At 35.2% G+C, this 25740-nt stretch overlaps 1 long non-coding RNA gene across 3 annotated transcripts; it reads right to left on the bottom strand.

Moving 5' to 3' along the window:
• Positions 1-1265: 1265 nt before the first annotated feature.
• Positions 1266-20637, bottom strand: LOC110443950. 3 transcript variants are annotated; one of them, XR_002462161.1, is made up of 5 exons: positions 20175-20637; positions 13612-13760; positions 9343-9429; positions 7094-7120; positions 1266-1448 (listed from the first exon to the last, which is right to left on the bottom strand). It is a non-coding gene; the product is annotated as an uncharacterized LOC110443950 (long non-coding RNA). The 3 variants fall into 3 exon arrangements; XR_002462160.1 differs by lacking the exon at positions 20175-20637 and adding an exon at positions 14214-14773 and having other exon boundaries at positions 1267-1448; XR_002462162.1 differs by lacking the exons at positions 7094-7120; positions 20175-20637 and adding an exon at positions 14214-14773 and having other exon boundaries at positions 1268-1448.
• Positions 20638-25740: the final 5103 nt, after the last annotated feature.

Genomic DNA, 25740 nt, shown 5'->3' with positions numbered 1-25740 from the left:
AAGAGGATCACTTTTGGTCACTTAATTATCACTATGCAGACGACACTCGAGTTTGCAGAGGTCCCACATAAGTCGCCTCATACGATTTTCGATTTTTAGATTATCATTCATGCACACAGACACACTTACGTGTGAAACAAGAGGTCTCCAGGTATTACAATTTTATGACATCGTGGACACCAGACATGCAGGGGAGCATCTCACGCTGATGTGGACTACAACGTTAGGTATATTTTTATAATTTACATAGTTCACGACATTTGAGTTATAATTTTCTCCTGGCACATCATTTAATCTTTCAGTCTTTAGTCGTCAACTTGTCCATGTTTTAGGAAACTTAATATATCAGCTATTTTACCTTCACTGTGCTTCGTGTGTAATATTAAGCGAAAATATGCAAGATGTTTCTGGTTACTGCGTTAAAATTAACATATTTTAGCACGAGACAAGTGTCAAAACAATAGCTTTTACCTGAAATTCGTTATTAAATTTCTTACAGTACTTTATTGTCAAGATATGCAATCAAGATACGTGGAGCTCTCGTCGGAAACGCGACAAAAAAACCTGCGCCGAGAAAATAAAAGTTACGGCATGCCCTCTATCATGCTAGTCCTATTAGCATCCATTTAATGTTAATTGCCTGCTGCCGACATTGATCATTTCTCGTTATTCCATTAGCAAGAAGCAATTTTCGCGTCAGATTTGGAACCCTTGCTGTTAGGAGCAGGAATGGCTGTGCTAGATGTCATGTCTGTTAGCGCTGGTTCTATACTGGAAGGGGCAGTACGTAGTATAAGATAGGGGCTAAGCTTGTCTTTTATGGGGAGAAATAACGAATTGTCACATTAAAAATGGACAGTATAACTAACGACCAATGTCTCGCCAGGACCGCTGGTCACGCTACGTAATCTCGTGAGAGGTCATAGGTCATCACGCGCTCTCTGATAACATGTACCGCACTGAAAGCTCACAAGAGTGATTAAGCAAGCAGAGAGGGGACAGCTTCTCACTAACACAAATGTTGATGTCAACCAGCATGGAAACCTTTTAGATATCCACCGTCCTGCCGTTTTCCCCATTTTTTCCCATGTACAGTTATTTATTGCGAGTACTTTTAAGAAACAGAACACAATGATTTAAAAAAAAAGTCGCAGGAAATAGTAAGAATGATTTAATTTGTAGTCTAAATTAAATAAAAAGAATCGACGTAACAGTTATAACATTGGAACTATGTACATCAGTGGATTTTGCGTTATATCTAACCGGAAGTGAGTACATAGTAATCATATTCTGTCGTGTTTTTCATACCTCCAACGATGTCGTCAATGTGAGAGGCCATTTACCGGTGGTTAAGATTAATTCGGAGGTTAACTGTAGCACCGCGGCTATGAACTGTATGTGGTGGTCAAGGTATCATAGGTAATGGCCTACAGGTAAATACAAAACACCTGTAATTAAGACGAAGATACATCAGTTTCCCACCACCAGGTGTACGGGACACAGTGTTTAATTGTGTGAGACGTATTTATGGCCCCCAAACTAACGGGATGTGGTTTGCAGTGTCCACACAAGATAGATAAATGTGCTAAGTATTAAACGCGTAATAAACAAACCTAGGGCTGTATCGGAATGTATACCTGCACGCGAGTTTAATTAAAAAACAACACAATACACAACATTTCGTCATATTTGATTACGTCATACAAAGAGCTACGGCTAAGGAGAATTTTGCTAGAACCCATACCATGATGAAATCAGATTATCATTATTATTTTTTTAATTCACTCTATAAATACTCTCTTGTTGAGACGTAACGCCGTTTTGTATCTTGAGTACAAACTATGTGCTTAAAATTTGGAATAAAATATATGTTGAATTTGCCGATGTCGTGAAAGCGGAAGTCAACTGGACTTACAGGAACAACGTTTTCGAGGCAAAGTTGGTGTCAGACTGTTATGAGATGTGACAAAGACACATATGAGAAATCATCTGTCGCAGCAGTGGACCACCGCAGCGCGTAAATGGATCGGAATTGATGATCCGCCATCGCCCGGTAGAGGGAGCTGTCATCGGCGTCACCGCTGATGGTAGAGGCCGCGGGTATCCCAAGGATACGTCATACCATACGAGAAAGGTCGTCAAGAATAGATTGCATCCGTTCCTGTGTATTATCACAGTGTATTATGAGAGTTTAGGCGAATAGCTGCCTTTTCTGAGCTCTAACAAAACACGCTTCCTTTATTATGAAAGCCGCAGGCGTAGAGGCGGAATTTGACGGACCGACATCAAGTTTGTCCTTTAGAATCCCCATTTCCGTTTCCTGACGAGGATATTTTTGCTGAACTGCTGTGGTAATGGATAACATGCCGGCTTTGCCATGTACATGGGTATCATTACTCGAAGCAAAACTTATCTAATTCTGAATCCTTTCTCGAACAATTTCCGGTCTGTAGACAAAAATCTTGGTAATTTCATATACTTGTCCACCAAAACGGGATTTCCCCCTAAGCAGTCATGTTGAAGAAAGTTTAAAACATTTTTTTATAAAATCGACAAATTTTTGAAGACTATTTTTGTAAAGAGTGAATTTCCATTTGACCGAAATCTTCAGCTCATGACATTTTCAAGGATAAACCTTATCTATTTTCTTTTTTTTTCTTTTAAAGTTGAATTTTCATGTCGTTAACATATATGGGTTAAAAAGTTTTTACACGGAAAGCAGCGTAATTTCAACGAAAACTAAGACATGAAGGTCGGAAAACGAACGACGACGGGTTCTCACTTGCTTCAAACTCATGGCTAGTCTTACGGTCACGTTCTGGCCTGCTCGACTGCCCATCCCTTGTCCTTGTCCAGGTCAAAAAAGGCCTAATTAGGGGTTATCGCTTACAGAGTCCCACCCGATCTACTCCTGTACTCATTACTTGTGTAAGATTAGGATGAAGATATGGCTGTTTATCAAAAAGGTCGGAAGGCAAGACGGCCAAATAAGAAGTCAAGATTAGAAACGATGAAAATGTAAATGAAAGGAAATAATTATATTGGAGATAATAGATCGTGTATACTGCTGTACGTCCTCAGGAGATGGGGACATTGTAAGGCACATTTGTCTTTGCATGTCCATTAGATTGTGGAGTAATAGCTAGCTAGCATTGACAATAATGTCATACACATTTCGACTGAGTATAAGATCAAAATATCAATTGTGTCTTCTGTTTGTTGTACTGGCTGTATTGTCGTAGTAAGAAATTTAAACATCTTCCTGGTACTAGTTCACAGCGTGATGATATCGAATTCTGGGGAAAATGTTATTGTAATTGACCAAGAAGTTCGTATATGTAAAATAAGGATACGTATACAGTAGTCAATAACCCTAATTACACATACATGTATAATCAAGGAAAGAACCCTCGGTGAGATTCCAAAAAAAAGACGTGTTCATAGCAAACCTAGTGATAGTTTCAGAAACGTTATCTTAAAAATATCCATTTACTTAAGACCTAAGGAAAACAATATTAGAATTAAAGAAAAAATAAGTTAAAGAAATTTTCCTTCACATCAGTAATTCTTTCTAATGGAGAAAAAGCTTAAATTAAGGAATTCTTTTAATATAAGCTAAGAAACGTAAGTGAAACTTTGGCCAATATATTCTGAATTCTAGAATTACACAGTTGGTTTGAAATTTCCTTTTGATTGCTGAACACTACTTATATACTAAAAATAAGAAAAAAGGTTACAACTGCATTTGCCAATTCGGCGTGCTACACTATGTCCCCTTTAAGAGCAAGCAGCTTATATCTAAAAAGCAACAGTTCAAAACTGCATATGAAACTCATACTTTCATTGTGAATTATTTTTTTAGCTTTAACAATAAAGCTTCATCTTACTTTCGCTATACATGGTCAAGGTTGTATAACATTTATTATATCTTATGACACTACTTTTCGTGATTGTTGGTTAGCTCAATGTAGAAGATTACGATTGTAGCTTTATTTGCTTGTATGTAATAAAAAATAGCCATTTGACAAATACATAGAGCAATAAAATAACATGGTGTCAATAGATTTGTTTTCTCGCGTTTGTAAATACGAGCGCAGATTGCAATTCAGGGCTAACATCACTAATGCTTAAGACTGTCTACGGCTTAATGGTTTCTCGTTGTAAACAGGAATCCTACCTTGACAGTGTTTTCTATTACGACTTGATTTCATCATGGTATGTATGTGTGAGAATCGATACACGCTTGAATATGTAATTGCGATTTGTGAGAGAGGTTGCGTCTTACGTACTGAAGAGTTGTAATGATTATTCATACAACTCTTAGTTGCACGTGAGTGAGCTAGCGATGCCTATAGCAATTCAACATGTCATTGACAATTTACGTCTCCCCAAATTTATAGTTATTGGTATATCAGATTTTTATGGCAACGTCTGTAGCCAATGTAAAAGTGCATTTTTTACGACATGGTATACCGTTCATCGAATTTCCTGTCTCGTTTACGGCAGCAGTCCGGAGTAGCTAGCATACACATTTATCGCTACTGTATGCCATTTTGACAACTGTTTTTATCTAACAGCGTCACAATCTCTACAATAAATCCCGTTATGGTGAAAAAATGCTATAAAACGAAATAGCTTATATTGAACGACATATGACGATGGGCGTGTTTTTGAGACAATAGCATATAAAATAGCTAATTCTGTTTTTTTATCGAAAAACGTAAGTCTCTGACTATGAAAATATTAATTTCATTGTTTCTACAACTATGTTTTACCTGCATTATGCTGGCCACGAAATTAATTTCATGATTTCTGTCACAAGACTTGGGTGTTTCATTTTTACAACAACAACAACAACAGCAACAACAACATCAACAACCATTTTACCGTTAAAAATGATAATTGTGTATGCTTCTTTGCGACAATATCCAATCCCAAACCATACGCAACGTGTATTCTTGATCTGAGTCAAGTGTCATCCAGGTACTTAAACCACCTGTGTTTCTTTTACGACAACAACAGTCAAGGTTTACGGCAGATGACGCCATGCAATCGAGATATGTCCAAATCTGTAGTCATAGGAAATACACTAAACAATAGTTATCATCTTTCACCCTTGTAAGATCACAAAACAGTATGAAATTTCTCTAAATTTGATTTTCATTTCCTTACAATAACCTTAATTTTGTCTCCCTTAGTTTACCCGTGGTTTACCGATTGTGTAGTCACAGTATGCGCGCTTCAGATAAAACTTCGTACAGTGTCTACGGAGAAGGGTAAATATCAGGGTATATGATTGAAATGTAAAACCACTAATCATCTGTTTAGCAACCGAGCCTTATAAAAGTTGTAAGATCATGTCAACCTATCACAAAGCTGTCCCTCCCGGCGGGACGTCAAATTAGGAGAGTATTATAGACGTATCCTCTCCAACCCGGGGAAGCCAGGATGTCAAATTAGGAACCATTATCCCTGTGTCTAGAGCGGGCAAGCTGGCTTGTCAATAGATGGCAGACTCGTAACATTGGTTTGGGAAGGAGACTTGAACGGGCCACCCTGAACTAGAAAACATCGTTTTATCTTGGTTAAGGAAGAGGTATTCCTCTATCTCAAATTTCAGCAAAATGTACAATCATGGACGTTTATAAATAAAAAGAAAAAAAATCCTCGAAGGTTCCAAGACATTAAATTTTAACCAAAGTCCAACCCGGAAAGACAAATGTCGAAGCTTGGTACACATCAAAAGAATATGGATTTATCAAAACCCGAGAAAAAAATATACACTTTAAAATCATCATTTGAACCAGGACCTGAATAATATTGAATACCATCGGAGCGCAAAAAAAAGTAACGTTAACCTACCAAACAGAAACTGCAACGTCATCGTTCAGAAAGCAAAAGTTCACAATTAACCTCATGATGTTGGTATTGAATGAATATCAATTTTTCGTTAGTGAACTGTTTTGAGATGCCGAGATAACATACACGATTCAGCAACAACAGCCCACCCTGATCTGAAACCTACTGAGTGGTCCGGACGGTTTTGTTTAAAAGGTTAAATCTAGAGTTAGCACCTAATCCATGTTCTCCTTTGAAGACGCTTGGAGCCAGATGGTAGAGTATTAGCTAGACAAGGAAAACAGACGTGATTCTGAAGCCGATGTAAAAACAACATATCAGGTGATCTCCCCTGCCTGTAGCCCTCCCTCTCGGTCTTACGTTTGTTTACGTTAGGTAAATTGTTTAACTAAATTACTTCCGACACTTTAACTTTTTTTAACGATATACTAGCGGACTGTTTAATTCCATGTTTTAAATAAAAAGAAAATAAGTATATTTACGTTTTGTTTACGACATATTTAATTTGACATTTTAAAATGCTTTATCATTAAAAGGAAGTATAGATAATTCGATGTAATTAAAATCTTGTATCATCTTTGTTATATCCAGTTATTACAACTGACCTTCTGTTGAGTATTTGTGTCTTGTTACCGTTGTAGATATAATTACAGATGTATTTATTAAACACCTTTCTATAAGGACATTGATTCATATGATAGATTAAGATAGTTAAAACATTTCGATACATGGACAGAATAAATATTTTGAATGCCACACTAGAAAAATTGTCTTCGAATATGTGTATGGTATACACACTATCCAAAATTAGGCCACACATGTGTTTAGAATATTCTATATTGTATATTTCAGTCTACATTTCATCCAAAACTATTTTAATCACTTTGCATGATATACGTACAAAATAGTTTAAAGTTAAAATGTCAAGTCCATGCATGGTATGTCGTGCTATCTATGTGTGGTTCACTGTTAGATACACGAACATAAGAATACGAGTGTCAAATCAAACAACAAGTGTTTGGTTACAAGCGCTAATTTGCTCGCATCGAATTATAATATCTCTGCTCTTCAGTAAACATTCGGAGCACTAAGGTCCTGATCGCGAGCATTATCATATATTCTCAACCCTTAGATATTTTTTAACTTAGATATACATTACTAGAATTTCAACATGTCTAATTTTCAACATTTCTGAGAATATTATAAAGAAGTAATTTAGCGTAAGCATAGTTACCGTTCTCTTCCTCTTCAACCCTTAACACTGTTGGAAGACAAAGGGATTGCGTCACACAACAGTATAAAACATTGAATCAGCTACATTTCATAATCACAGGGACTTGCGAACGAGTTGCAGGATGTAGGTTTGGACCTAACCTTATGCGTAGAGAGTATTGTTAGACGTTTTAAGAGTTGAGAATTCAACACACTCGGTAAAAATATCACCTCAATGATGGGGTCTAGTATGGGAGGGGTTGATATTTTTACCAACTGTTGTTGTAAACTCTTAAAACGGCTACAGATATTTCCTAAACATCAGGATAGGTCAAAGCATACTTCCTGTTATTTGTTCTCATGTCCCTGTGTTCATAATAATGTATCAAATTTTGTCGAAATAAACATATTAATCACCTTATATATCGAAAATTAGACACATTTGAAAATAGCACTATGGATATCTTTTGTTTACTGTGATACCGGATCAATCTTTAAATGAAAAACACTGAATATTAAAAATTGTAAATCTTTATGAATTAAGAAAATGTGCTTCAGTCAAAAATCACATAGTACGTTATGGTCATATATAAGGGGGAGGGTGGTAATCCCATGGAAATCCCTGTATTAATCTTACATGTAACAGATACCTTGTTGTTATGTATGGTGCATCAACCATTTCTATGGAAAGTATAGATCTTCTTGGTGGTTGTTTTTAGCAACGTAGTGTAAAATAGTCTCGAGGCAGGACATGTTTTGGAGCATATCTTGTTATATGCCATCATTTATGGATACAAATGCCAGTCTGTAGATTTATTATTATAATATTTTTAGTTTTTGGTTTTAATGCTGAACAAATCGTTCATGTTTCCTGTTACAATAAAATCAAACTTCATATTTGTTTGTAGTTTTATCGATAGTCAATTATGAATACATATCTTTGATAATATTTGATTGTGATAATAAACATTTCTCGTTTTATTTGTCTTATCGCTTTATATATTTCACGATCTCCTTGTCCTTTTTCTTTTTTTTCTAAATAACATCGTTGTATTTTTCTCTATATTTATCGCCAAACCCCTTTATAGTGCCAATATGCATATATAGTGGCATTATAACGAGGTTTACTGTTTATCTGGCTTATTACGGTACATGCTACACTGTCTATACAGTTTACCGACTTCACGACCCTCCGTTGTCAACATGTATGTCAGATGACCTTATCTACTAGGTGACATCCTTTCGCGTTTTTTCCTGGATACGTTTTTTAAGCTACTTCTGACCCAGACGTTCTCGATCCCCACTTCCGTTGTCGTTCCGCGATCCGTGCTGACAGAGTGCTGACACCTTAAAGACCAATACCCTTAAAACCCTAATGATTTAATTTCTCGTTATAACTGACATTTTCGACTCCTTTTTATAAAATTACATTTCTCTGATAATAACTGATTCCAGACCGATCAATTTCTTAAATGTTGAATTTCAGGTGTTGCAACCGTTATTAACAGCACTTGATTGCATGTTTTAACATGTAGATTTCCAGGGTTGAGTGACAAGACCCTAATAAAACAGTTGAAGAAATTGGCATACATGCGAATTAGTCGTCGCGGTCCTTCGTCAGAGAACCCTTCAACAAGCAATTACATCTCTGATTTCTGTTCGGGATTGAGAGGCGCTACTCCGACGAACTACCGGAGATCCAGGATCAATGAGTGGGATAGAATGGTTATCATACAACGCAGAGTCCGGTCGATACGCCGATAGAACTCATCGGCGATTTATTTTATTGGAGCAGAGCAGAGAGGACCATTAAAGAAACCCGCGACAAGGATATTTGAATACGTTACATCAATCCTGCGTGTAGATATCGGCGATAAATAATACGGCTTAATCCCGCCTAACTATAATTAAGGCTCTATATCTTTGTATTAACGTGATATTTTATCTAAACAAAGGAAACGACATGAAATCGTTCTGTGAGTGGCTATTGAGTATGATATGGCTTATAATAATGGAATAGAAAAAGAAGAAAATGTCATCATTTTGAACCATGATTTGCAATTAAAGTTGGACAAACAGGGACAACCATTAATTTGTGGGCGCCATATGTTCATATAGTCTGCTTATTGTAAAATGCTATTTAGGTGTGGAACGGGACAGCATTCATGGTGAAATGGAGCTCAGTGTTATACGCCTTAAAGATGATTTAATCCTCCTAAGTTAATTGTGCGCAGTAATAGGGATACGTTTGAAAGTGAAAGGAAACCTAACCTCGTTTTGTCCGGTGCTTCTTCGTCACGTTGGTGGCGCCATTGCTTGTACTTCCGGGACTGCCAACAGAACCCACTGATTCGTCGTCTGAGGAACAAAACAACATATTTTCTTTTAAAAGGATACTTCCGGTTTAGTTTGGAGAATATACAACATGCTATTCGTGAGAAATAGTAATCATATCGAGTTATTCAAAGTTTGTCGACAATATAGTCTTTTGTTTCGTCATCTACGCTACCTCTAACATTATACATCCGGTTTTCGTATGATTGAGCTATTCCGGAAATGACGTGAATGAATTTTTCAAACCTTTGTCCGTGTAAGATTCCTTTTGTTGCAATAAAATTAATTAAAAAACTAAAAACCGGTTAATGCAGTTTAGCTTATATGTTATCTTAATTTAAGCAAAGTTACAATGGTTACATTTGGCTGGCGAATGAAGTTGTTGTTAAGCTCAAACTGTCTTCCCTTAGTTTTTTTCAACACTTAATTTTAGTGTTGTTTTGAATACTCCGAATATTTTTTTTCTTGATATTGGCGTAAGGGATTGTCAGATTTTGAAATGGTAATTTTTTGATTGACACAACATTGTTCGTTAGTTTAAATCTCTTAAATATAGTTTGATGATATTGTTCCATATTCGACATACATTGAAACCTGTGTAATGCGATCTCTGAATATTCTGACATCTGTAAAATTCACAACTATGATGTAATTCCATTTCTAATGAAAGCTACTTACTTCAACTTAATAAGTATCTTTCTACTCAAGTCGGTTACAAAACGTTTTAGAATAGATATTATCCACCAATAATACCTATGAATTCCGATATACTGTTTAATCTAAACAATATAGAGTTTCCCACTAGTGTCGGATGAGACAGGCTTACGTAACCAATAGATCGGTGTGCTCCATAGGATGTCGATTTAGACAGGCTAACCATACCAAGACGTTATGTCACACGAGGGGTCAGATTAATAAGGTTTACATCGTATTAGAGAGATTGTGCCACATAAGATGTCTTATTACACAGGCTTACGTAACCAATATATAGTTGTTTCCCACAGGGTGTCGGATTAATCAGGTTTACATCGTATTAGAGAGGTTGTGCCCCATAGGATGTCGTATTACACAGGCTAACGTAACCAATTTATAGTTGTTTCCCACAGGGTGTCGGATTAATCAGGTTTAGATAACTAATATATCGCATTCGAGAGGTTAATCAAACCAAAAACATGTTGCTCCCCATAGAATGTCATATTAGACAGGCTCCCTGTATATGAAAAAAAATAACAAAACAAGCTGGTCGTCCTACTATGCCTAACGTGCTTACAACTGTGTACCTAGTCCAAGCCTATGTCAGTGACATGCTGTGTACGGTTGAAATACTCCGTACAAATGATTAAAAAGCATGCGCTATATTGGATTTCAGTCCATTTAGGAAGAGCACTGCTTTTATTTCCTAACTATATTGAAGTAACTATGAATGGCTGTCAATAATATACCCATCCTAAAAACCCATCAATATTAAAGCTGTGTCAAATAACATTACAGTTTACGTGGACTTTTAAGCTATGTTTTCCTAACGTAAATACAAAATCATATATATGCATGTATATCTGCTGCATCATTCGCCGGAACAGATCAAAACAACCTTTCAATATATTGCGTGATGTTTGCTTTGTATAAACTGTTTTGCTTTCCTATCCTCTGTCAGAAATATACATTAAATCCCTATATAATTGAGTATTAACAATTATGTAATTTAAAGAGCAAATTCGTTTTGATTTTTTAAAAATTCAGTTTGTACTGTGTAAGGTACATGTGATCATTTAGAGAAAAGCTGTTTCGTTAGTTATTTTTGACAGATTCACTTAATACATTTCTCGTCATGAAAGAGAAATTTCTCTGACCTTTGACCCTTGAGCAAATTATAACAGACACCTTGTCAGGTAAGCTGATGTAAACACAGGTATTTCCGCTTGCCTTACACAGAAAATAGGCTTTCAACGTTAGCTCGTTCTGACGAGTGGTCCCTGTGATAACTCTTCCTTTTTGTCATAACTACAATGTTTTCATCCATTAAAAACAGGCAAGATTAATTGTGGTGGTCATGCTGAGGTTTCAGTCCTCTATATAAACTCCACGTTGACCATTAAATCTCCTCTCGTACCTGACAATTCGTGTTAAGTTATTTTTTTATCAATCCCAGAGTCGTAAAATTTCAGACTTGAAGAGTATATGTTGAATTCTCTAACACGATTTGTCTCGTTTATGACAAAATATTAAAATGTCATTTGAGTATGTTTTCACACTCAATAGAAATTAAATACAAAAGAAGCATCAAAACGCGATGAAACCTGGTCCATTTTTAATGTATGCATACATAATTTTAATTAGATTTTTGCATATTATTAAAGGCAGACATGCAGAAACGTGAAAATAATAAAATATTTAAGTGTGAACTAATTTATCAAATGAGAATAAATGTGCATATAACTGAATCGCGATATTGAAATTCAGAGTGATTTTCAAAAGAATAATTTTTGAAAAGTTTGTATAGAAAATATTAAATTTTGGCAAATAAATTTTAAAATTTAGATACGTAATAAAAATCCAGGGTTTTCTACCAACAATATTTTTGTATAACTTTTGTTTGTTTATTACCCAAGTTTATCCCATATTTTAGACAGTCGACAGTCACTTACAAAAATATAGACGACATGGAATTGAAAATAGAAACCACAAACATGTTGTTGTCTGTCAATTATTTCCTGAATATCTCCCACCACAAACAACGCCAATGTCCTGGTGTAAATCTCTGTTATATTTGCTGTTGAGGACCCAGAGATGTTTCGATATTGGAACCGTTTGCTTAAGACTAGGAGATTTAGCAATAATTACGCTGGTCTTAGTAGTAATAATAATCGGACTGCACACAGATAGATAACCAAAGGCCCAAGTTCTTCCCCAGCTTTAAATGAAAGTTCCTACATGACCGACCTTACATACTTTTTATTTCATTTTTTGGAGTAAAATTTCTACTATATATGGAAGAATTGAGTTGTACTGATTATTTTGGTTCCAATGTTGGGTGGTTTTGGTAGTCAAATAGAGCAGAATAAAAATATGGACTACATTTCGAATTTTATCATATCAAGCTTAGCATGCTTGGGGCTGTAAGAGCTAGTGTGTCAATGTCGGCCTTTGACCCAGGACTCGAGCATGTCTGCTTGTTTCTGGTTTTGTTGGGCTGCAATCTGTTTAGACCCCTAAAGAGAAAATGTGCAGCAATACTTCTGGGCCAATTTTCTCTCTACTACACATGATGGTATCTCCCCTTGATTTATCGCCGCAATAAGATGAGAGGGATGAAACCTAAGGATCGACAAATAGTTGATATTCATTACACTTTCGTCACATACACCAGTTGAGGCTTAAGGCAATTTGAAATAATTCTGTGTTTGCGCTTAGCTGATGCATATCGAGAAAGCATCTGTGTTTGGGCCGTTCTATGGTCACTTCGCGCCACGACACGATAAGCCCATAAATGGGACATTTTCATCAACGAACAAAACATCAATACTACAACTCGACAGCGGGATCGTGAAACTCGACATCGAAGAATCCCCAACTAAATCCGACGGTATTGCTCGGAATGACGGCTTTTTATTCCATTTTCTCATTTTGTATTTTACAATAATAGCCAAAACTGTTGGAGGATCTTGACAAGAAAAATCTCTCAAAAATATTAACGGAGTTATAGTATCAAAATTGTCTGACATATCATATTATATATTTTATTTTTATATTTAGATATTGTAAAACGATTCTCCAACATGTAATACCGTAATTTTATTTTTTCGATTCGGTCTTGGAATATTTACACAGTGCTTGATGAGTTAGTAAGAAATCATTGTATACTCCATGTATTGAAATTATTTGAGACACAATTTTGTATGATAATCAATGTACGCCATCAGTAATAGAAATGGACAGGGATTGATGAACCAAAATTAATTGAGCCAATATCACATGGAGTCAAATTATGCATTTTTCCCCTATCCCTATTGTAAAGTCATGGAATTTTTTATTTCTATTTTTCTTTTGTCTAATGTGAATAATTGTGAAACAAAGAATTTGTATTATTAAATTTCGGTCTTGATTAAAAATGAAAATATGAATAATTCTAATTAATATTCATTGAGTTAAATAAGATCATTACTGCTGATGACTATATATGGTAATTAACACTATAGGAGAACTTACCTTTAGACGGCATCACTTTCTCATCCAGTACTGTTGTCATAAGTTCCCTTCTTCGGTTAACATCCACATACAAAATCTGATCACGGAATCACTTCACTCAAAATATCACCAGATCCAAAAAGTACACCCTTTCGTCTTTTCTTCACAACCTGAAATCAAAACACAAAACAAACACTTAATAACACATGTAAACAAGTAGTAGAAATTGTTTTCTCCATACAATATCGCTCTTAAGAACATCACTTAGTCCATATCAGGGTTTTTTTCGGAATTAATTAACGATAGTTATCGAAATGACCCTGCGGTCTTAATTGTCCAAAGAAGCTGTTTTCAAGGCAACATAATACCATCTGACCATTAAAACAAATCCGAATGGCACTTCAGTATCTAGTGTTTTAGCGTTAAATCCGGAGAACGGGAACCATTTTGGGAGGCTAGTACAACTCGGGTGTAATTAGCCGGTCCGAACGAGGTACTTCGGGGAATTTGTGAGAACTTGGGGGACAGACAAACATAGTGCAGCGTACCACTTCCATCTAGGTCTAATACTACTATAACATGTTTTAGTTGGACAATACTGGGGTCCAGATAGCATAGTTTACCTTACTCATCCTTGTAAGTGTCCATGCTTGCGTGACTTGCCATGATTTTAGCCCCTAAAAAGGGCGGTACTCGAAACTGCTCAAAATTTCCCACACATACACGACTTCACACGCAAAAATAGTAACACAGTAAAGGTAATAACAAGCTGATGAGCACAAGATTCCAAATCCTTTAGCTACGTACGCCGAACCCCACGTGAAAAGAAATGTATACACAAAATCGTCTGTGAAGAGGCAAAAAAGGATAAAAACAAAGATCAGCTGGTCGTCTGCTCTCCGCTGGTATCACAGATTATAGTCCACACGAGTTTAAACTGTTACATGTGTGTCTACTTCCATAGGTTTATGCAAATAATTTGTATATTTTGTTTAGTGACACATGGCCAAGTCCCAGCTGAAGTCTAACGTATATAATATACCTACAAAAACATATAAAATAAATCCACGGTAAAGGTATTGGTCTACTGCCTTCATACGTATGTATATATATTTTTAAAAAAAATGCTATATAATGTCGGACATGTATGAGTTTCCACTATGGGTGGTACAGACACCTCAAGTAGTGAACGATATCTGCTGTATACGACCATGTAAGGCACACAGCGACTATTGGCTGGGAACTCGCCCGACCACTCGCCCGGAACAGTCAATCACGACCCACACACTATAGTGGAGTACCCCGGCATTCCCCGGACGAGTACGCCTCACCGACACTGCTCTCTCGCATGGCAGCCCAAGTTCACGGCGACGTTTTTTAGACAGAGAAGAACGGACAATATGAGGCGAAACAAATATATTGAAACACTTGTTATTATCTGTGACTCCGTGCTGTCTTAACAGCAGGTAACAGGCATCGGTTTCATATGATAGTTATCTTGATGAATTTGTCATGATAAGCTAATACGAAAAAAAGCGAGATACCAAACTCTGCCTTTGTGTGGTCATCGGTCAAGAAAAGAAAACGACGTAACTATGTAACTCTGGTAATTTTCAACTAATATGACAACGTCAAATTATAACAGAAAGTCAATGAGCCTATGAGCCTATTGTTATTTTCATTTGTTTTCTTAAGATAAACAATACGTAAGAGTTATTATGATACATACGGATTGACGCCAGGTGTCAGGGCGATCGTATGTAAATAGTACTACCCGAATCAAGTGAAATGCAGCGCGAAATCCAAACACAATTATCTCCCATTAAACCAAGGCAGAAGCGAGCAAGAAGATTTGCATATATCTACATTGCAGTCATTCTCGTAAAGGAGAGAGGAAACTCTCCGTCGTATAAATTCTCGCGGACTTTCCAACACAACGAGAAAGAACGACCTTGTGCATGGTACCCAGGTACTTGTTCTACTATGACATTTAAATGGACATAAAAGCAACAACACCGGCATTCTAATTTTATGAAATTTCGTTCAATATATTATGATAAGGCAACTCGATTTCGAAAGAAGCTTGTTTTAAATACAAAAGTCACAGAAATCGCGTTTCTTGTACATAGAATATGGGACAAAATGGAGTCACAATTTTAAAGACGGTGGTTCGTTGCGTTGGTGCAAAGCATAATCCAGTACGCGATCAGAGGCAGGAGGTGTCGTGTCAGACTTGTTTTTTAAGAGAAAGTAATTTATTTGCGGATTCCTTGTCGAGTTTTACTATCTAGCTGAAGTATGAAAAGGCTATATTGTTGTTTTGCGTTGTTGTCGTTTCTTGTGATTCTAATATTGCGCCGGACGGACTAAGCTCGTTCCCTTTGAACTTTGAACTTCAACAAGAAGATATTAACTTTCTGAAAAGGATGAAACTCATTCTTCTGTCAAAAAGGGTCCTTGTTCTCCTTTGTCGCGAAAACTTTATTACATTTTATTGCGAAATTTTAAGTCAGGTCTGTAAGCTGATGGTAAAGGAAAATCACTTAAACTCGCCTTTCTTGAAAGGATCTGTTAATAATACAGGGAGAGGCAGAGCGCTTTGTACATGATTTCCTGTTTATATAGGGAACGGAACACCTGATCATCGTGGCTTCTGGAGAACATTTGTTTGAAAAAAAATGTCAAGAACTATCTCTGTTTTGGAGTTATCTACTTATATTACGTACAAAATTATTGATGTTTAATGACTAAATAAGATTAAATATCGGTTAAGTATTCAGTCGTTAAAAATAAAAAAATAATAAAAATCAATGAAAAATTGCTTGATATTAAAATGTATTTGTTCTTTTTCGGTAAATTGTTGTGGAAACACCAATGTTGCTTGCTTTTAATCGGTTTTTCATTTATGCAACATGTACCATATAAACTCTCGTTTCTCGGATGTTCTTGCCATGGTAGGGCTCAATAACTATAGGCTTAGACGTGCTTCCGTTTTATTTTGAGGGATCAAACGCCTAAGCTATGAATTTTAAAAAAAACATGGATTTGATGGGAAGTTTTGCCTTTTTGTTGTTGTCTTGACAAAGATGTCTGTTGCCTTATGTTGCTGTCCTTTTATATAGATGAATACAGTTTGACTTGAGCTGTTGGCTTTTCATTCTTTACACATCGTCATTATACAATATTACAACACATTGGAACATGAGTCCGTTTTAAGTCCCATCTAGTTTTGAATGAATCTAAGCTTTCAATTTAAATAAGCAGCTTTTTATTCTTTGGAACATTGTAAGAATGTTATAATGTTACAAAATCGAGGGACGCACTTCTTTTATATAAAACGAAACGGAGGAACACCGACACACATACGTTCGGAATACCTCGGGTAGAACTGAAGTTACATGACAACTGAATGATTAGGAAAGATGTCTCCGGACAATGGTGGACGCGAGCTGGACAAATGGGGCTGACCACGCCTGCGGTCAGTTGTTATGACATCACACTATCAGGAGATGGGATCAGATCACCTATCGTTTTCTATTAGTGTAGCTACCGTAGGTGTCATTGTGCAGGTGAATTATAATTACAGGTGTGGCTAGTTCGCCGGACGGTGTGAGGATATTCCGGAATAGCCTTTGTAAGGATGTTGATTTTAACTCAAGGCTAAATGTATAACATCCCAAACCTCATAACTAAAACATCATGTCACCGAAGGAGACGTGTAATATTTGAATTATTTACTTTGGCATGTTATGAAGATAAACTTTGGGTACATCTGTTGATGGACGTAGTTTTAAAGGGTACGTTAGTTTGTATAAACAATTTGTATTTAGACACCCTGCTTTTATACCACATCACGAAAGAGCTTGACAAATATAGAGTTGAATAATCTAATAACATTACTGTGGTTAAAAGTAGTTTAAATGTATATTTTCATTTTCCTTTCTTCGTATAAAATTATCTACATACTTTGTAATTCAATGAAAGAAATAGGATATAAATCTATAATGATCTACATTGTTTTTTCAATTAACTGAAAAGATTTTCTTCAATAGACAAATTGAAATAAAAAAAAACATTTTTGTCGGTCTACAACTTAATATGCGAAATCTACAAAAATGGGGTTTAACAAATTGAATAGTTAATAAATTCATATTTTTTGTATAGAATAACTTTAAGTTCAGCAGACAAATGTATTGAAGACAATAGAGGAGTTCAATAAATCCGTGAAATCATAAAACATGGATAAGTTGAATATGATAAAAAAAAATCTACAGGAGAAAAGAACTGAATATCTAGAACTTTTAATTTTTTCTTTCCATAAAAAGACTCCAAAATAATCATTTGACTAGTTATATTCCATATGTGTTTTATCAAAGCTTCAGGTGAACTGCTTTGGTAATGAAGTAACTTCGACCAGAAGTCAAGAGCCTTACACCTCGAGTCCCCTTGACCATACTAAGCTAAAAGTAAATTATAATTTAGCAGTTTTACAAGAGACTTTTAAGCTCAATTAATACCCAATAGCGAGGAGATTAGAACCGGATTACAGTAAATCCCTCTCCACCCTCTGACACCGGGAAATGTTCTTAACTAGCGTAAATGCTTATATCAACATTGGTAGTGGTATTCAGTGTTGATTTCCAACACAGGTATGACAGTCATCCAACACAGGTTTGACAGTCATTTGTAATGGAGTTCAGTGTTGATTTCCAACACAGGTTTGACAGTCATTTGACTTCATTTACATGTGTGTGCTTATACTACAATTGATAATACGGCTCACCATATATACAAATCTTATTTTTAATTTTAATTTGACGTTTCTTTTAAAATGTCATTTGCGTTTTATATTTCTAAACATATATTTATTAACTGGTTCAGATGATATAGAAATCTTAATTTTGTTTTGTTTATAAATATATGTGTGGTATGCGAAACCCAGTTTTTTTCAGTAATTAACGGAATAAACCAAGAACAATGGATTATATTTCAACAGATTATCTTATATAAAATTGCAACTATTTTTGTTATATTTTAATAGATTAAGGTATTTTTTGCTACGCATATTTATTATTTTTTGTGTATCATATTCTAGAATTGAAATGTCAATAATTAAAGACAGCAAATCTTACGCATCATATTTATTGCTTAGTAGATTTGGTTTTGTAATTGTAAACTAAATAACCTTACCTATATTGTACCGTTGAAAACAGCTAAAATGTTCTACCCTGAGGTAAAAATTCTGGTTTTTATGTGAGCATGTGTAATATTGATAAGGGGCTACACACGATCGTTCGAGGGCCTGTCGACCAGACTTAATCGGACAACTACCCGCTAGTAATGGTTTCACCGTAATCTTGTACTAATCTGTCGATGAAAGCGATGACAGGCACAGATTTCATATGTACAGGTACGTCCATAACTCAGTAATGATGAGAAACATGGCTATCAGTAATACCTGCTGATAAGGCTATAGGCTTAAGGCTGATACACTACAGATCTGACATGGGGACTTTTCGATAATGTCTATGCTACCTTGCTGGATACATATATATAAATATTGCATTCGTCTATATTAAATAAAGGTGTTTTATTTCTCTAGCAGATGCTTATAATTGTCTTTAACGTCTATGCAGTTACATTAAGTTTTGTTAATATTTAAAGTATTTATATATTTATATACGTATTTAAGTGTTTTATCTTGAACTAAACATCTGTGTTTACAAATTATGATATGTTTTATACTGTTGAGAAAATTATAAATCATGTCTATATAATGTTTTCCCCATTTACCTGGTATGAAATATTACCGCATTTATCTTCCGTACTTTTTTAAGTAAGAAAAAACTTAAGACAACCTGACAAAAATATGTTGTTTGTCATTTGTAACCGTTTTTGCGCGAGGTCTCATAAGCATAGCACTGATATTTAGGCAGTTAGACAATTACGGAGCCTTTCAACCGGGAAAGTCCGAAAATAGATACCTCCCCGGGGGAGGATGACGGGGGAAAAGTTGTCATGTCAATCCCTTCACATATGGAACACAAAGATAATCCCCACAGTATGAGACTACAGGCTAGTGAGAGCGAGATTATTAGTGGGGAGGGGACCCGCGGTATCTGACAGACAAAACAGCAAGTTTTTATTTTCCGGAATGTTTTATATTTTATGCAAAGTCCACAGTGATCTTTAACCAAACCCATATATTGACCAAACCAGGTTAGCTATGCATATTGCCTTCGTCATTATCCCAAGTACCCCGTCCAATTGTAGGTCGATTGTTGTAGTATTAGAAATCTGATATCGCTTGTATTATACTGTAAAACAAACAGGCACTCCAAACTTATGCATGACTTGTATAAGGAGCATACTTGTATAATGTAAGGTCATATTAAATATGACTCCCTAACTGCAAATTAAAGACTGAGACATGCAATGTTTTCCGTGTTGACAAACATTTGTGTTGATATACTTATTTGAAATTTAATTTGTGTCGTCTTCAAATTGAACAAAGATAAAATTTGTGTTTCAACTTTTGATATTATACGCTTATGCTGGAATACGGTCAGCTGAAGTGGACTCACCTTTATAAACACAAGAACAAACGTGGATCTTTGATGAAGAAATGAAGTTTTTATGCCTTGCATGAACGGAGATTGTCAAAAATTAATCCTTTAGTGATGCGGAAGAGGACTAGTTACTTTCAGCTGAGTAGCCACTGGTGAAAATGATGGATCCACGAGGCAATTTCACTCACACATGAGTTTGTTGTGACGTATGCAAGTTAAACATGTACTGTCACTAACTCCCACCTGGAACGTGCGAATAAGTTTCCTCAAGCCTAAAATATATTTTTCTTACAACTTTTACCACTTTGGTACACTCGCTTGACTTACACGATACGCATGAAGATACTAGAAATCATTGACCATTAACATCACTCGAACGAAATGCGGGCTGACTGCGCGGTGGCGAGTTATTTCCAAGACCATCTAGTTTTCCACTAGTTTGTTATATTATAACGCTTGATTTAAAACTTGCACCTCGTCTGCGATTTTCGTTTTAACCATGAAAGAGCACATGTTTATTAAATCAGCTTAGTAGGCGTGGCTAGTGACATACGTCAGCCAATCGGGCGCCGCGCTGTGTTCAGCTGCGCCTCACTGCCTGTGAATCCTTCGCTTGACTTTTTATTCGATTTTGAGCCAAACACGAAGCTCGCTCTCGGTAAATGGTAACCGAAGCATTGATTTAATGATACTTTTATTTACATATGGGCGGTCTCGCGAAAAAAACCTTTAAAGCTCTGTAAGATGGCGAAGGATGAAAGATTGATAAAAATTGCACGGGAACCAATCAACGTTGTCGTTTTATTTGAGCTCGGCTGTCCGTCAGAGTGTTGACTTTGACAGGGAAACATGCTGCAGCCGGCGATAAGAAAGCTGGCGTCTTTAAAATCGGTCTTCTTTATATGTCGTAACCTCCCGTTCCATGTATTGTTCTACCAAAGTCGAACATGACTTCAACACGTGCTTAAGGAACCTGCACTATCTACAGGTAAAATAATTCAACGTCACTAAGGTAATTTTCATCCTATTTCTTGCAGTTCATTACATCATATCGTTTGGCTTTCACGGCAATATTTGTGTTCGGATAATAGTTTTTCTCTTCGGAATGAAATAATTAAGCAGTGTGTTAAAACCATACTGATTTTTTCCTGTAAATAGTTGTCAGTTGCTGAAGTTAGAATGCTCATATGTAGTATCTTTTAGCTAAAAAATGAATAATTCTTTCGTGTGAAAAATGTATACCGGTGAGAGTCAAATTGGATTATACAATTTATAAAAACTTGAAATTTTATACTTAAACCCTTCTTTTTTTTAAAGTTAAACTGTAAAAATCAGTAATCAGTAAAAAATTGATTTTGCGAAAATGGATATAAATCATGTATTCACATTTCCTATCTAGATTGTAATGAGTTGCAATAAAATTCTGATTGATATAGATGTCGTTTGTGTTATTTATCATTCACTTCTTAATTTCAATTTTATTTCAAATTAGAACAGAAACTGAGTGCGGGAAAAAGAATGATATTGACTACGGGCATCACGAGATGTTTATAAAAACCGGCTTAACTATTGCTATTAGGCAGAGATGAGAATTAAACCAACACATAAATCAGACTCTCGTGCCTGCATCACCGGACCCCTGTCAACTCGAGAACATGCAAAGATAAATTCACTCTCTATTCTTGACGACAGACCGTGCCTGCATGCTTTTTTTCCTCGTGCACGTCTTTCCCACGTTCGCACGAGAGAGCAACCCGTCTCTAAACTACTTCGCATGATACAATATTAATCTCGCAACCTTTGTCTTTATCTCGGTGCGAAAAGTCGAACTTTAGGTCAGCTTGCGATTATAGTCATCTCGCCACAAATCTCAAATCCGAGGAAGGAGTTTTTCCTCATTCACCACTTTACCATTAGTATGCCTAGCCGATGGCGAGTTTCGTGTATCTCTAGATTTTGAAACTAAAGAAAGGAACATGAGCCGGTATGCCCGGAAAATTTGACATTGTAAATTATCTAAATATAATTTGACATGTGCCTATCATATTTTTTGTGTAACTGAGTAAAATCTTATCGTTTATAATTGACATATATAAGATACTGTTTCTCGCCTTTCGTTTCAGTATACTCACAGAAATATCCTATAACAATCTAACCATCTTCTCTGATATTTTTTTTCCATTATTTGCGTAAATTGAAATATCAAAAAAGGTAAGAAAAAAAAATGTTCCATCCTGTTATGAAATCTAGGTGGAGTTTAGGTAGATCTGTGTTTTGTTGATATATAACATATATTGTATTTTTTTTCTATAAATCTGTATTTGTCTGCAACAATTTATTAAATTCAAATCTTACACTATCATGATCTTTCAAGCAAATATTAATCATATATGTTTTCGTGTGAAATAAAAAGTGTTTCAATCAATGAATTGTTTAATAAACTATTTTGTTTTGAATGTAATAAACCAGAAGTACGGTTAACTTATTTGTAAGTATTCAAAAATGTATTTTTCTTCTTCTCGATATTACATTACCCCTCAATTTTTGTTAAAATTTACTGAATATCAACAAAATAAATAATTAGGAAGGAGGACAAGTAAATAATGTTTTGTAAACAATAAAAAACATTTACTAACGGCCGGACTGAAGTCTATTTTGAATCTCAAATATGTGTTTGCTGTTTCGCTTATGATTGTGATAAATCTGCAACTTAGAATTTGCATGATAAAATTCAATAGTTTTAAGAAATATTTTGTATATGATATTTAATATTAGACATTTTAAATATCAAAATAGCTTTCGTGAAGGTGAAATTGTATATTTAGAAATAGACGCAGACTTATGCTTAAAGCGAAAGAATCCACTTGGAATAATAATGTCGGAAAATTAAGACAAACTCGAGACTCTTGACAAAATTAGCATATGATGAATTTATAAATTAGATTTCCCAGGTATTACAATGATTGTTTGTAATGAAAATGTTGTAGGCTTTTATTAAAATTGACCATCAAGTGGTGGTCAGTTCCGGTCATGCCAGTGTCTGAAGTGTCTGGGCAGTTAGCTGATATTGATTAGTCCATTCCGTCCAAACAGTCGAGGTGTTACCATCAACAGCGAGGGGCCTCGCCTCTCGCGCCTGCAGCAAACTGGTATGGTCAACTTGTGAACATCATAAATATGTCATTTCAAAACCGAAATTACTATCCATAATTATTTTTAAATTTTCGATTTCCTTCTGATCATTTTGAGTACAAACTTGTATAGTTTTAATTCAAGAAATAAAGAAATGAGAGTGAAAAAATCCTCAAAACAGTGTTTTCTGAGAGCGGGTTATCTAACAAATGGATATTAAGAGTATGGCGGATGTGCGAATTTTTAGCCTAGGGCCCAGCGTTACAGCTCTGGGACAAATTACCAGCAAATGAGATTAACTAGCGAATAACGAGCTTGCTGTGTCCTGGTGACTAGACACAATCAAGATTCTGCACATTCTCTTTCAAACAGCCAAACAGCTTCCTAAGTAATATAGAGGGTGTTACTGTAATCCCATTTTCTCCAGAAACTCAAACCAGAAGAAGAGCGTATGAGGTCTAGGGGATAAATTCGGGATTTATCCAAGTAAACAATCAGGCGATGGAATTTCTCTCGCCTTCAGTTCACTGTATCTAATTCATCACCGATTCGGATTACAACCGCTAGTAACAGTGTTTCCCCTGTTGAAAATTCCCTGAACATAAATCTCTGCAAATTAATTGTGGTGCAAATACGACAGAACTAATGAATCTTTAAAATAAAATCCTCAGACTTGCTCAACAAGTCAGATTCAATGTTTGTTTACATTCTGAACAACAAAATTTAGATATAACATCCATAAACTACTTAATTGTGTCCCTTGGTTTGTGTGCAGGAAATAAGAACATCTAAGTGTTAATGAGATAAACAAAACATTAAAAATGTACTTAAATATAGGTCCGTTTATTAGGTTGTTATTTGGACACAATTTTCTTCTAAATTAACAAAATTCTACTCTGTGTTGTCTGGTTTGAGGTTTAAGGCATTCAGATTTTTCGTAAAACTGATGTCTTATGGAATATTTAAGCTTTGATACTTTACAATACAGCAAAACTTATCATATCAAAGGCTCCACAAATTAATCCACAATAATATAACGTTGACAAAATAATGGCACAATGGAAATATGTTTGGTAGCTGGAAAATTGTACTTTTTCCTTTTTTAATTGCTGTGGTATTGCTAGTTTTTGTGACCCAGGTGTGATTTTCCTTTAACATTTTCGTTACAAATTTTCGTTATAAATGTTCGTATGTAAAATAAAGAATTCCATTTTGTTGTCATTCCTGTTTTGATATAAGTTTTCCTAAACTGTTTATAAATACCTAAACAGCATTGCCATACCTCAACATACTGTATTTCTTTTTTACAAATCGAACAAATTACAGTACCAAAAGGTTATATTTTATATTGCAGATTACATGTAATTGTGACAAAAATATCAAGAAGGCTGTGCTCTCAACATCAGAAAAATTTAACAGAAAAATATGTTACGTTGATCTTATTATTTGATATATTTTTAAGGTATTAATTCGAGTATGACACTTTTTTTCTTTTACAAAAGTGGTTAATCTTGTTTAACAACACAAATATATAAAACTAGCAAAATATATCTTTTAACGCGCACATGACAAACCTTGTTTTCACGCGTAAAAGTGCATGCAAGTGGCATACATTGAATAACGCATACATGTGTTTTAAAGTGACATGCCTTGCTTCAACGCGAACACGTGTTCAGTGTTCAGGAATGTTCAATTTAAAGAAAAATAGCTTGATATTGTGACATGTGTTTAATTTGATGCAATGCCATTTTGTAAATATTGAACGCATATCCAGTGTTGTTTATCTAGTTGCATTTCAAACCAGATATAAATCAGATATAAATTGAAAGTGGCATTCTGCAGATATGAAAATTCGATTCGATCTTGTTTTTTAAGTGTAGTATTTGCGACATACGAAGGAAAACAAAGGATAGTATGTTTTATAAATGAGAAAATGTTAGTTATAAATAAGTATTGTATTTCAGTGCTGTACAATAAATCACACACGTCACTGATATGTGGGTACTTTGTTCTTTAATACATATTTTTATGAAATGGATGCGGTGAAAAAATATTGAAAAACATCGGTTTACACTCAAAACAAGCGAATTCGAGTCCAAATATATTAAGATAAGTTTTTTTGAAAGTTTTCTGCTATCTTGGAGTTTAAATATCAATGTGAACTTAAAAATACCATCATGTGAAACAGAAATAAAAATTAAATCAACAAGTAAAACATGAAAAAGAAGTTCTTTCGTAAAATTTGATCATCTGTACTAGTATTGGAAACAATAATTTCATTTTATGCGAAGGACAAACAGTTATTATGAAAATTTTCAGGAAAAATCTAAATTATAAAATCAATATATCAAAGGAGATTTAATCTCGCAGCCGTTGGGATCCTATTTACATTATAAAAAAAGATTACCTTGTTTAATGTTTCTGATATTGTAATTCATAACTAGATCTT

This window comes from Mizuhopecten yessoensis, unplaced genomic scaffold (assembly GCF_002113885.1).
Source record: "Mizuhopecten yessoensis strain PY_sf001 unplaced genomic scaffold, ASM211388v2 unmap_36194564, whole genome shotgun sequence".
In the NCBI taxonomy this organism is placed as follows: domain Eukaryota; kingdom Metazoa; phylum Mollusca; class Bivalvia; order Pectinida; family Pectinidae; genus Mizuhopecten; species Mizuhopecten yessoensis.
The sequence above is the reverse complement of the archived record's forward strand: the minus strand, read 5'-3'. Positions and strand labels throughout refer to the sequence as shown.